Here is a 12,516-nt window from a genome sequence, read left to right as displayed (position 1 = left end):
TGCTGAATTTCTTTTGAGGGGCGAAGAGCCATTTCGCTTTTCCAGAGCCTTTGTACTACCAGAGTCCCTTATATTTCTGTTAACAGATGAGAGACCTAAGTGGGGGCTTGTTTTTTGTGAATTGAGTTGAAGCTTTTTTTGGGAACATTTTACATAATATTTGGGATCACATTTGTCCGGCTCTCTACACCGAGCACTTACATTGGAGTTTCCATCTAACTCTCTGAGCAACGTGATTCAGATGAAACCCCCTGGAGATCCATTCACTATAATGAGGCAACAGAGTTGCTCTGAACTTCATCTGTCAACTGTTCAGCATTGTCCTTCTTTTCAGAAGTGCACAAAACTGTAGACGACGGCAGTTTTATGCAATCTGAAAAAGGTGGTCACCACAGAATCACAGGTCCTATGGCATCCACAGCGCGTCTATCTGCCTCATTATAGGGAATCTACTGCTGGGAATTCTGTCTGAATCACTTATTTCAGAGATTTACATGGAAACCCCAGTGTAAGCGCTCGGTGCAGCGTGCAGGATAAATGTGCGCCAAGTCTTATTGCGATCTTTGGAAGGCAGAATTTTAAAAAACTAGCGGGTGAAGAATTGGTTTTATTTCTTTCTTACGCCATTCCTTGTGTGGTATAAGTGATTAGGCGACTTTATTCTTATGGTCGTGCAATTACAGCAATACCAGATTTATATTTTTTTTTTATGTTTGGCTGCTGTCACACACTGAAAAATGCTTTTTATTGCAAAAACTAGTCTTTGCATCACAATATTTTGAGAGCAATAATTTTTCCATATTTCGAGCCACAAAGTCATGTGAGGACTTGTATTTTGCAGGACAAGTTAACGTTTTTCTTGGTACCATTTTCAGACACATGACTTTTTTGATTGCTTTCTATTCCAATTTTTGGGAGGCAGAATGAACATGAACCAGCAATTCAGGAATAGTCTGGGGGAGGATTATATTGTTCCACTTGTGGTAAAATTTATAAGGCCGTTTTATTCTTCTGCCTTAATAAGGCAGTTTTATATCCCATTTATATAGTTTTTTCTTGTTTTGGCGCTTTTACACAAAAAAAATTTTTGGAAAAAATAATTGTTTTTGCATCATTTTATTCTGAGAGCTAGAACTTTTTTATTTTTCCTCCAATAGAGCTGTTTGATGGTTTGTTTTTTGAGGGACAAGATTACATTTTCAGCTGTACCATGTTTATTTATATCCGTCTTTTTTATCACGTTTTATTCCACTTTTTGTTTGGGGGTATGATGATAAAGCATTGATTTTTGCCTTGTTTTTTTATGGTGTTCACTAATGTCATGACGACATCGGGTCACCATGCAACGATCTGAACCCGGCGACGTCATTGCGGGGTCTCTGATCTAAGGACAGAGGGTCTGTCTCCCCTCTGCTTGCTTCAGAAATGCTGTGATCGAGTTCGAACACAGCATTTATGGGGCTAAAGTGCCAGGAGCCGTGCGGGACCACTCCTGGCACTGAGTGTCGGGTGTAAGCTATCAAAATCAGCTCACACCCAACAGAGATCACGTTCGCACAGCCTCTGTGCACGCAAAATCACCAGGATGTATCTATATGTCCCAAGTCAATAAGGCCCAGGTCACAGAGACGTATGGATACGTCTCAGGTGGGAAAGGGGTTAACCGAAAAGTTTACTTTTATACTAACATCATGTTATATAAAGTTTTACTTAAACCCCTACTGAACATGCCCAATTTTTCAAAACTGACTTGTCACTTTATGAGGTAATAACTCTGGAGGACTTCAACATATCTCAGTGGCTCTGAAATTGTTTTTCGTAACATAATGTAATTTATGTTAGTAGTAAATGTGGGACTTTTTTGCGTATATTTTTAAAAATAATAAATTTGACACAAAAGTTTGGAAAACTAGCTACATTCAAACATGAATGTTTATACACTTAAACTATGCAAATTGTCTCTTCAGAGAGGAAGAGGACTAGAACTCTAGTGCCACCTGTTGGAAGTAGCAATCCTAACAGTCAATGTCGACCCTTTAACGACCCTTGTCACATGACTTAGGATAAGAGCCAAACCAGATCTCAATTTGCAGGGTACTGCCCCTCATCAGTGCAAAGCCGAGATTTCTAGTCCTCTTCCTCTCTGAAGAGACAATTTGCATATTTCCCAGAGGAGCATTGCGGCTTTATATCTCCTCACCTCGACATGCTTAACATGTCACTCTCTGCAAGGAGAAACGATACTTCTTGGATCCCGGTCAGACGCCTCTCAATCAGCCAAACCAGATCTCCGCTTTGCACTGATGAGGGGCAGTGCCCCGAAACACAGTGTCTGCAAATTGAGATCTGGTTGGCTCTTATCCTAAGTCATGTGACAAGGCTCGTTAAAGGGTCGGCATTGACTGCTAGGATTGCTACTTCCAATAGGTGGCACTAGAGTTCTAGTCCTCTTCCTCTCTGAAGAGACAATTTGCATATTTCCCAGAGAAGCATTGCAGCTTTAAGTCTCCTCACCTCAACATGCTTAACATGTCACTCTCCGCAAGGAGAAAAGATACTTGTTGGATTACACTTAAACTAAAGAGTCATACTAAATTAAAGAAAAGTTAATAAATGTAACTTATATTCGGTTTACTTTACGTCAACACCATTTTTCAAACATCTTTTTATTTTGCTAGAATGTTAGAAGAGTTGATAGTTTAGCAGCAATTTTTCTTTTTTTTTCAAGGAAATATATAAAACATTATTTTAAGGACCTATTCAATTTTCAAGTGACTTTGAAGAGCTTATATATTGAAAACCCCACAAAAGTGATGCCATTTTAAAAACAGCACCCCTCAAGTTATTCAAAAATGCTGTGAGGACGTTTGGTAACCCTTCAGTTTGCTCCCCAAAAAAACTTCAGCTTATTTTTCAATTGAATTGTACAGATTATGAGTGACTTTATAGATTAAAAAGTTCTGAAGTGATTCTTCTTGGTATGTTTTTTTTTTTTACCTAACAAAAGCCTTGCATTTAGCTTAGGCATGCAGACTTTTATATCCACTGAACACATATAAATACAATATATATACAGTACAGACCAAAAGTTTGGACACACCTTCTCATTTAAAGATTTTTCTGCATTTTCATGACTATGAAAATTGTACATTCACACTGAAGGCATCAAAACTATGAATTAACACATGTGGAATTATATACTTAACAAAAAAGTGTGAAACAACTGAAATAATGTCTTATATTCTAGGTTCTTCAAAGTAGCCACCTTTTGCTTTGATGACTGCTTTGCACACTCTTAGCATTCTCTTGATGAGCTTCAAGAGGTAGTCACCGGGAATAGTTTTCACTTCACAGGTGTGTCCTGTCAGGTTTAATAGGTGGGATTTCTTGCCTTATAAACGGGGTTGGGACCATCAGTTGTGTTGTGCAGAAGTCTGGTGGATACACAGCTGATAGTCCTACTGAATTGACTGTTAGAATTTGTATTATGGCAAGAAAAAAGCAGCTAAGTAAAGAAAAACGAGCGGCCATCATTACTTTAAGAAAAGAAGGTCAGTCCGAAAAATTGGGAAAACTGGCTCACATGAGGACCGCCCCAGGAAAGGAAGACCAAGAGTCACCTCTGCTTCTGAGGATAAGTTTATCCGAGTCTCCAGCCTCAGAAATCGCAGGTTAACAGCAGCTCAGATTAGAGACCAGGTCAATGCCACATAGAGTTCTAGCAGCAGACACATCTCTACAACAACTGTTAAGAGGAGACTTTGTGCAGCAGGCCTTCATGGTAAAATAGCTGCTAGGAAACTAGTGCTAAGGACAGGCAACAAGCAGAAGAGACTTGTTTGGGCTAAAGAACACAAGGAATGGACATCAGACCAGTGGAAATCTGTGCTTTGGTCTGATGAGTCCAAATTTGAGATCTTTGGTTCCAACCACCGTGTCTTTGTGTGATGCAGAAAAGGTGAACGGATGGACTCTACATGCCTGGTTCCCACCGTGAAGCATGGAATTGAGGTGTGATGGTGTGGGGGTGCTTTGCTGGTGACACTGTTGGGGATTTATTCAAAATTGAAGGCATACTGAACCAGCATGGCTACCACAGCATCTTGCAGTGGCATGCTATTCCATCTGGTTTGCGTTTAGTTGGACCATCATTTATTTTTCAACAGTACAATGACCCCAAACACACCTCCAGGCTGTGTAAGGGCTATTTGACCAAGAAGGAGAGTGATGGGGTGCTACGCCAGATGATCTGGCCTCCACAGTCACCAGACCTGAACCCAATCGAGATGGTTTGGGGTGAGCTGAACAGCAGAGTGAAGGCAAAAGGGCCAACAAGTGCTAAGCATCTCTGGGAACTGTTGAGAACTCTGTTTTTAGGCTCCCTCTTGTGGTCACAAGTGGTACTGTGTGAGTGCTGGCTTTGGGCTCCCTCTGGTGGCTCTTTGTGTCATTCTGCTGGTCTGAGGCTGGATCAGCTGTCTCGTTATCTGTTAGCTGGTTTCCTATTTAGCTCACCTGGACTATTAGTTGTTGCCTGCTGTCGATGTATTCAGCGCTATTTTGATCTCTCCTGAATTCCCTCGCTATCAGTCTCGCCAAGAGAAGCTAAGTTTCTGTTTGGTTATTTTTTGCTCATCAGAGTTCAATATGTTTCTTGGTTATTTATTTGTCCTTGTCCAGCTTGCTAATATGTGATTTCCTTGCTTGCTGGTAGCTCTAGGGGGCTGAGTTTCTCCCCTCACACCGTTAGTTGGTGTGGGGGTTCTTGTATTCTCAGCGTGGATATTTTGTATAGGGTTTTTTACTGACCGCACAGTTCCCTGTCTGTCTTCTGCTATCTAGTATTAGTGGGCCTCATTTGCTGAATCTGTTTTCATTTCTGCGTTTGTAATTTCCCCTTACCTCACCGTTATTATTTGTTGGGGGCTTCCTATATCTTTGGGGTCATTTCTCTGAGGCAAGTGAGGTCTTACTTTCTCTATAGGGGTAGCAAGTTTCTCAGGCTGCGTCGAGACGTCCAGGAATTTAGGCACGTTCACCGGCTACCTTTAGTGTGTTTGGTTAGGATCAGGTTTTGCGGTCAGTCCAGTTACCACCTCCCTAGAGCTTGTTCTATGTTCAGTAACTTAGCTAGTCCAATCTGTGATCCTCAGCCACTAAGGATCATAACAGGGAACTCCTTCAAGATTGTTGGAAGACCATTCCCGGTGACTACCTCTTGAAGCTCATCAAGAGTGCCAAGAGTGTGCACAGCAGTCATCAAAGCAAAAGGTGGCTACTTTGAAGAACCTAGAATATAAGACATACCGTAATTTCAGTTGTTTCACACTTTTTTGTTAAGTATATAATTCCACATGTGTTAATTCATAGTTTTGATGCCTTCAGTGTGAATGTACAATTTTCATAATCATGAAAATACAGAAAAATCTTTAAATGAGGTGTGTCCAAACTTTTGGTCTGTACAGCAAATGGCAGGATTAATGAAATGAATAGATAGATAGATAGATAGATAGATAGATAGATAGATAGATAGATAGATAGATATGAGATAGGAATCCAAAAAATGGAGGCAGCACACCATTTGTAGTGGAAAAAGCAGGAGCTACTTTTATTAGCTCCTGCTTTTTCCACTACAAATGGTGTGCTGCCTCCATTTTTTGGATTCCTGCAATTGAGGTTTGGTCTATGTCTGGGGGGCCCTGCACCCAACTTTCCTTTTTTCTGCTCTTTTTGTATTTTTTGTGCTGCTCTGATATTCTTTCTCTAAATATGAGATAGATAGATAGATAGATAGATAGATAGATAGATAGATAGATAGATAGATAGATCCAGTGCCTTGCGAAAGTACTCGGCTCCCTGGAACTTTTCAACCTTTTCCCACATATCATGCTTCAAACGTAAATATATCAAATGTACATTTTTGGTGAAGAATCAACAACAAGTGGAACACAATTGTGAAGTTGAATGAAATTTATTGTTTATTTTAAATTTTTGTGGAAATTCAAAAGCTGAAAAGTGGGGCGTGCAATATTATTCGGCCCCTTTAACTTAATACTTTGTTGCGCCAACTTTTGCTGCGATTACAGCTGCAAGTCGCTTGGGGTATGTCTCTATCAGTTTTATACATCGAGAGACTGAAATTCTTGCCCATTCTTCCTTGGTAAACAGCTCGAGCTCAGTGAGGTTTGATGGAGATCATTTGTGAACAGCAGTTTTCAGCTCTTTCCACAGATTGTCTATTGGATTAAGGTCTGGACTTTGACTTGGCCATTCTAACACCTGGATACGTTTATTTGTGAACCATTCCATTGTAGATTTTGCTTTATGTTTGGGATCATTGTCTTGTTGGAAGACAAATGTCCGTCCCAGTCTCAGGTCTTTTGCAGACTCCAACAGGTTTTCTTCAAGAATGGTCCTGTATTTGGCTCCATCCATCTTTCCATCAATTTTAACCATCTTCCCTGTCCCTGCTGAAGAAAAGCAGACCCAAACCATGATGCTTCCACCACCATGCTTGACAGTGGGGATGATGTGTTAAGGGTGATGAGTTGTTGTTACGCCAAACATATCATTTTGAACTGTTGCCAAAAAGTTCGATTTTGGTTTCATCTGACCAGAGCACCTTCTTCCACATGTTTGGTGTGTCTCCTAGGTGGCTTGTTGCAAACTTTAAACAACACTTTTTATGGATATCTTTGAGAAATGGCTTTCTTCTTGCTACTCTTCTATAAAGGCCAGATTTGTGCAGTGTACGACTGATTGTTGTCCTATGGACAGACTGTCCCACCCCAGTTGTAGATCTCTGCAGTTCATCCAGAATAATCATGGGCCTCTTGGCTGCATTTCTGATCAGTCTTCTCCTCATTTGAGATGAAAGTTTAGAGGGATGGCCGGGTCTTGGTAGATTTGCAGTGGTATGATACTGCTTCCATTTCAATATGATCACTTGCACAGTGCTCCTTGGGATGTTTAAAGTTTTGGAAATCTTTTTGTATCCAAATCCGGTTTTAAACTTATCCACAACAGTATCACGGACCTGTCAGTTGCGTTCCTTACTTATGAGCAGGTAACATTCTCCTCTGAAACGACTTGAAGGACCGTAGCTGACTAAAATGAATTTCCAAAAAAGATCATTGCAAAAAACAGCTTTCCTCCATTAAGAAGTTAGAATACTGTCTATTCAGTGCTACCTGTAGACTCTGAATGTCTGGTGTTACAGGTACGCCAATAGATTCAGATAGGGGCGTGACAAGTCTCATGAATTCTTTGGAACACGGAGGGAACCGTTACTCAGGGTTACCATGTACTGCGGCTTCCTCAGGCACAAGATGGATCCACTTGCTCACACTGATGCAATTGATAGAGTGCTCATGAACATGAACAGTGTAGTTTCATGTCACAGCACATTCAGTACAATTCAAGTCTCTTAAGCACAGGCTTTATAAACAGTACAGCTGCTTCTTGGAGGCACATTGACTAACAGTCTCTTTTGATAGCACAGTTCAAGAATCTTTACAAAAGCACATTAGTCCACAGCATTCCTTCTAGCACAGTGTTATGGAGGAGGGGAGAGGGTTTGCTGAGGGAGATTATCCCTGTGACACAATTTATTAAGAGTAATTATCTTCTTGCTCCTGATAGACTTTCTCAACTCGCAGTACAGGGGATAGCCCAGCTCTACTCTGTAATGGAATTCTGTGTTCACTTGCCTGAATGTTTTTGAGAAAGATCACAGACACCCCACTAATCCCTTCGGCTGCTGCCAGAACAGTCAACAAGTTACCCACAATCCCCCTGGGGCTCTGCTGACCACTCCCTGTCTCTTGTGACTGTGTTAACCCCTCTAGTTGCTGGATGCTTTTGAAGCAATAGCAGTCAACACTACTTCTGCATGTCACACTCTTCCCTCGTTTTTGAATGTCATCCTCGACTTTTGCCTCAATTGATCGAACTGACCAATTCTAAGTCAGTGGTGGAATTCATGTCATTTCATATACAGTACATATTGGCATAACATTCATAAACATTAATAACAACCTATTCTTACGACCTTTTACTTGTAGGACTCCTGTAAGAAATAAACAATTAAAACAGCATCTCTTCAGATGGAGCCTTTCGTACGTCTTCAACCAGCTCTCTCTCCCTAGGCCTTAACAGTTCTTTGTTTCCACAAAGTCTTTTAAAGAAAAGATCAAGGCGGTATTACCAGGCAACATCTTCCATACTGCCTCTTGGTGGTGAATACCACTCAAGTGGGCTTACCTGGTCCGTAGGCAGGGATACCTGTTTCCAATCGACAGTCCTTGGCACTTGACTAGATTCACCAAGTGTCGCATATGTCAGCATCACGGGCCTCCTCACTTCTCGAGTTGACATCCTCCTGATGGGTTGTTCCTCAGATACCACGGTTTGTTCGGTTGCAGTAGTTTCTTCCGCCGCATTCATTTCTCGTACTTCCTCAGATGCTTTTGGAACTGCCTCTGTAAGTTCCTGTACTTCTCCTGAATCATCTGGTTCTGCACAGCCTGGTAATACCGCTCCTCCTGAGTGTCGATTGGTCTCTGCAGTGATCAATGTTCGATCATCAGAACTGAATTAGACTTCATCTGTACTCCTTAGTACAAACTCTGGAGCCTCTGGACTTTGTTTACTCTCCTGAGGACAGTACACTCCTCTCCTTGCCGATCCGAGAGTTACAACAATGTGCTCTTCTTCATCGGAACTCTCAAGGTCACTATCCACCTCTGGAGCTTCAGTCCGTGGTAGTCCCGTAATCGATCTCGATCGATATCGGTCTACTTCTGGGGAGACTTGTTGTGGTGGGAGATAATCACAGGGTAGTATAAATTCCTATGGACTATTCTGGTTTTCTTGTACCCCGTTTCCAATTGAATTTCATACCCTGGACTGTCATCGGCTTTTCTCCTTATGACCACATACACAATGTCTTCCCAGTACGAACAAAGTTTTCCTGGACCACCTTTTTCACGTATGCTCTTTACTAGCACCCGACTTCCCAGTATTAATTCTGCTCCATAACATTTTCGATCATAGTACTCCTTACTCTTGCTCTGCCCCTGGGTAACCACTTTGGAGGCTACGTTGTATGCCTCTGTCATACGTTCCTTCCATTTCTGAATGTACTCAGGATACGTTTTGTAAGTCTCTGACACCGGAGTGTTGAACATGATGTCGATTGGCAGTCTTGGTTATCGTCCATACAATAGGTGTCAAGACTTACAGCAGGAGTCTATGTACGTGTTACAGAAGGACAGAGAGTAAGGAGCGCTGTGGTGAGCTTAGCTGCCAGAGTACAGGACCTGAAACACGTGACCTCCAGGGGAGTGGACAGAGGCGGAGCCAGACGCCATGTAGCGACGGTGACCGGCGAAGCCGGAGAGTAGTCTGAACATGCTAAAGTCAAGCCGGGAGATCGATGAAGTATCAAAAAGGGTGAGACGTAAGCATGGTCGAGATGCAGCAAAAGAGCCAAAGATAGCAGTGCAGTACAAAAGGGGCAGACAGGAGGGAAGTAAGAGTACCAAGCCAATGGTCAGAACCAAAACAGACAATTAGCAGAGTCACAAGGCAAAGCACAGAACGAGAAACAGACAGTTGTACACAAGCAAGCAATCAGACAAAACAGTATGCAAGCACACCAGGGAGTCAGACACACAGCCAAGACAGATGTATGACTGACAAGGATGCCCAGATGAAGGTGGGTAATATAGCCCTTCCCAAACTAAAAGGAGGCTATACAAATTAACCCCAAGAGGACAGGGAAGGAACCCGGTCCACAACCATGACAGTGCCCCCCTCTTAACGGGGGGCCACTGGACCCCCAGGTTTCTCCAGATGCCTGGCATGAAAAGCCTGAACCAACCGATCGGCAAGCACTGAACCGGCAGAGACCCATGATCGATCCTCTGGACCATACCCCTTCCAGTGCACCAAATACTGCAGATTCTGAAGCACCCACCGAGAATCAACGATGCGCCCCACCTCATACTCCAGATGACCATCCACCAACACAGGAGGAGTGACGGACGAGGAGTCCTCCTCGACCACTCCCAGTGGTTTCAAAAGGGACCTGTGAAAAACATTGGATATTTTGAAGGTTGAAGGAGGTGGGAAGCTGTAACCTGTAGGTTGACAACCTCAATAATTTTATATGGGCCAATGAACTTAGGACCCAGTTTGGCCAAGGGGACCTTAAGCTTAATATTGCGGGTAGATAACCACACCTTCTTGCCCACTCGGAACGCAGGACCCGACCCCCTTCTCTTGTCCGCAAAAAATGTATACCTTCCCTGGGCCTTGGTGATGTTTCGCTGAACCTCCACCCACAAGGATTTTAAGCGTTGATGACTGTTATTTCTGTGAAGTGCAAGTGCAAGGATTCAATAAGCATAAGAAACGAAAATGGGAGTAACATGGAATCTGCAAGAAGGCCTGTCCCTCATTGTGAAGATGTGCCTGTACCTGTGTTTACCATAAATAACAGTCATCATGATGATTTTTTGGCTCTCTCCACACCATTGGAACACCAAATTTGAAGCTTTTTCTTTGTCCTTTGCTCCATTTTCGTAATAATTCGATACATGCTTTGCACACTATGTGTGGTGCCCAAAACTTGTCTTGGTCCCCAAGCATAACCCCAAAATAGGCAAAATACACTTTTTTTACGAAGTCTGTTATGTTTCTTCTATGTTTTGTCAGTGTGTATTCACCACAAATGTAACAGAATGAGTCTGGATCGTTAAGACAACTTCTTCTTGATGAGTTCATGCTTTTCACTGGAAAACAGACAACAACATAAAGTTAGTGCAAAAATCAAGCTATGAACAAACTTTTAGAACACTAATTAACACAAAACTATATTGAGAACTGCTCAGTTCAAGTACTAATCCAAAGAAATTAATGAGATGATGCGTCGCATTTACCAACAAGTGCTATAAATAAGATACCAAAAATCTCAAAAACTTGAGCCAATCTGGCAAAACTGATGACATATTCAGAATCAGCACCCCAAAAATACCCTAAATTCGATGAAATATCTTTGGCACCAAAAATGCTGTTGACCAGTGCTATCGATGGTTAATGTGTTCCGTTGATGTAAATAATGAACTGTTTGTGTTATGGTTTATGACGTTTAATAAACCGGAATAGACTGTTTAGTGGAGAAATCGTGCCCGAGTGCTTAAATCCCATGCCAAGCGAGTGTCCCCAACACACTCAGGTAGCGTATCACCACACCGTTGAAAGCAAACTCTGCCACAGGTAATGCATCACACCAGTCATCTTGTCTGGAAGATGCCAAACATCTCAGAATTTGCTCCAAGGACTGGTTAGTGCATTCGGTTTGCCTATTAGACTCCAGATGATAGGCAGAGGAAAAAGACGGAGTGATTCCCAACTTCTTACAAAAAGCCCTCCAAAACTTAGCCACAAACTACACACCACTGTCAGACACCACATTAGTAGGCACACTATGCAGACAGACCATATGCAGCACAAACAACCTGGCCAGGGTTTCAGCAGATGGTAAAGCAGGCAGCAGTATAAAATGAGCCTGTCTGAAAAATCTATCCACCACCACCCACACAACAGAGTTACCCCTGGATGGAGGGAGATTAGTGATAAAATCCATGGACAAATGTGTCTACGGTCTATCAGGAATTGGTAAAAGCACCAATTCCCCGACCGACTATGAGAATTTTTAGAACGGGCACAAACCCCACATGCAGACACAAACCTTTTAAAATCTGCGACCAAAGAGGGGCACCAGAAAACCCTCCCAGGTGGCCAAAATCCCAGGATGATCACTCAATACAGACTCATGAAACTCCCGCAGGAGTCTAAGATGGAATTGTTCGGTACAAACAATTTCCCCACAGGTTTATTATTGGGAGCCAGAGCCTGGGCCTCAAAAATTTCTCAATCCAAATCAGACGAGGTTTCGGCCACCACCACCCTGGGCTGAAGCATGGTGGATGGAGGTTCAGGGGGAGACACCGGATCAAAGCTTCAGGACAATGCATCTGCTTTAACATTCTTAGACGCTGGATGGAAGGTAATGGAAAATTGAAATCGGGAAAAAAAAGGGCCACCAGGCCTATCTGGGGGGGTCAAACTTTTGGCAGACTCGATATAACCTAAATTTTTGTGATCGGTGATCATGGTGACTGGATGAACAGCCCCCTCCAAAAAAGTCTCCATTCTTCAAAGGCCAACTTGACCCCCAGAAGTTCCCTATTACCCACATCGTAATTTCTCTCAGCAGAAAAGAATTTTCTGGAAATGAAGGCACAAGGTTAGAGGTTGGGCAGAGTAGCGGGACCCTGGGACAACACTGCCTCCACTCCCATCTCAGGGGTGTCGACCCCCACGATAAAAGGTCTTGACGGGTCTGGCTGGACCAACACTGGGGTGGAAATAAAACACTTTTTTAAAGTCAGAAAAGAATTCTTTGCAGAAGTTGACCAATTCTTAACATCAGCCCCCTTGAGTGTGAGA

This window comes from Ranitomeya variabilis, chromosome 1 (assembly GCF_051348905.1).
Source record: "Ranitomeya variabilis isolate aRanVar5 chromosome 1, aRanVar5.hap1, whole genome shotgun sequence".
Taxonomy (NCBI): Eukaryota; Metazoa; Chordata; class Amphibia; order Anura; family Dendrobatidae; genus Ranitomeya; species Ranitomeya variabilis.
Note: the sequence above shows the minus strand (reverse complement) of the source record.